Source organism: Octopus bimaculoides, chromosome 3, assembly GCF_001194135.2.
Source record: "Octopus bimaculoides isolate UCB-OBI-ISO-001 chromosome 3, ASM119413v2, whole genome shotgun sequence".
Lineage (NCBI taxonomy): Eukaryota > Metazoa > Mollusca > Cephalopoda > Octopoda > Octopodidae > Octopus > Octopus bimaculoides.
The window spans coordinates 87,945,809-87,948,326 of NC_068983.1; positions in this window are offsets into that span (position 1 = coordinate 87,945,809).

The window sequence follows — 2,518 nt, forward strand, 5'->3', positions numbered from 1 at the left end:
ATATATATATATATATATATATATATATATATATATATATACACATTAAAAGTTGATCATTGACAATCGAATATTAAAAATAACAATAACAAAACAACAAGAGAACGTATATATGAAATGTATTAGCATGACACTCAGTAAACGTGGAGAAAAAGAGTGTGTTTGTAATGTTTCGAACATTGCTCTTCGTCAGAAAGAGGAGACAGGAAAAGTTCAGAGAAGGAAAAGGACAACGGACAGCACGTGTGTGGTTACACGGTTGATAGATAGATGGATAGATAGATAGATAGATAGATAGACACACATACACACACACACACACACACACACACACACACACACACACACACATATATATATATATACATACATACACGCACATACATACACACTCAAACACACACATCGCCAGTAAATCATAAATTCGAATGAGAACCACACTCTAAGTTATAGAGCAGTAGAGTATTTAAATAAAGATAGCTATGGCCGGTTTATAGAGTAACTCCGGATTTCGCGTCCATAAAGTGCTTAGCTTTACAATGTCTCATCATCCCCTAATGGCCGGTGGTCTATAACCTCTCTTCAAAACGGTTACGCTCATGACTTCGCACATTCATGTGAGTATGTCTATATGTGGAGAGAGGGAACGAAAGAGAAACAGTCAGCAGCAACAATGCAGATGAGACACAGCAGTCAGGTGAACAGACAATGAAATGTAAAGAGGTGTAGAAGAGAAGTGAGTGAGAAAGAGATATTGCGAGTAAGCAATTAAGCCAGAAAGTAATACTGAAGAGGTGAAAAACGAAAGATAAAACTTTACAAAAGAAATGAGAAATTGGAGAGATAACGTGATAAAATAAAATAGGTAGAGAGTGAGTAAGAATGCGGTGAGTAAGCATGCAGTAAGTAGATAGAGGGAGAATTTGTGTGTGATACACAAGTATGTAGGAAGGAAGATGGTGGGAAATAAGGAGAAAATATAGAAGTATATTTTGATTAAGAACTAGAATGACAGAAAACTATACAAATAGAGAGGAAATATGTAAGTGAATGACCGAGAGAGCGGGTAAAAATAATGAAGGTCAGTGAGAAAGTGAGAACGCGAGTGTTAGGAAAAGAAAGGCTGACTTTTCAAATATACAACAGACATATATTTGCTGGCCAAAAAGACGACTTTTAACTGCAAAAAGGAGATAATGTTTATCATAAGTTACTGGTTGATATGAATCATAGAGAAGTGCTTCAAAATATTTGCAAGAAAGCCAAACACAAACACCAGAAGAAAACGGAATACAACTTAAAATAGGAAGGTTAAGAAGTACACAAAGAAGGCAGAAATAAGCACCACCATTTTTAACGCGTACTATGCAAGGGGTGTATAAAAACAATATGAATATATAACACATTCACAACCATTGAAGCCATTTTCACTACCAACGCCACCAGCTCCATCAGTCGCTACTGTCTGCTCAATTGTCGTGCAGGGGGAAAAGTTCAGAGGCCGTCACCTTTGTACAGCTTCGGATCAATAATACATTGGTGAATAGCACGGCATCTGTTATGCGACCGATGAGATCTTCGCGTGAGTGGAACCTGTTTTTTGTACTGTTATATTTTTATCTTTTTTTTCTCTAGTTGCTCTCAATGAATATTCTTGATTGGCGCTATTGGTGTAGAGTTATAGATGTCATCCTTGACCTGCATTTTAGCTTGCTATTGTTCATGTTTTTCTACCTTATACTTCCTTCTTCACTGACTTCAGTACGACTAAATTACGGGATGGTACTGTAATGTGATGTGATATGATATGTATATAGTTATCTGTGTATGTCTGTTGTGTGAATCATTGACATTAAGGAATATATCATTACATTTATACTGTGTTTTTAAGGGGATAGGTAAAATGAAGATATAATATATATATGTACATGTGTGTGTATATCATTTATTATGTATGTATGCTTACAGACACATACAGACATGCACGCACGCACTCATACACACACATGTGTATATATTTATATGGATGAGAGAGAGAGAGAGAGAGATAGCTGGAGAGTAAGAGATAGATAGATAAAGTTTTGGTTGCAAGGACTAAATACAGAAACTTGAATAAAGAATTCAAGACCAATATATAAACATACACTATAAAATATATATATGCATGTGTGTGTGTGTGTGTATAAAGTAAGTATCAAGTCGATGATTGGGTGCTTTTCCATGGAACATACTTTTATTTGGTGCCTTCTACTAATATTAATGTTATTCATGATGGCAACATATTTTAAAGTAAATATACTTAAATGTGAGCGGATATTTTAATGTGAAAGCAAAATGTAAGGGCAAAATTTATGGTGTAAAAAATTATTTGAACTCTATAATTGATATAGCCATTAATCATCTATCAAACCTCATCAAGCACATATGATGCGAGTTCTAGTATTGTTCGTTCCTGTAATAATTGCTCATTTTGCAGGGATGGTTTGCTGGCACAATATCCAACCCACGTACTTGGTAC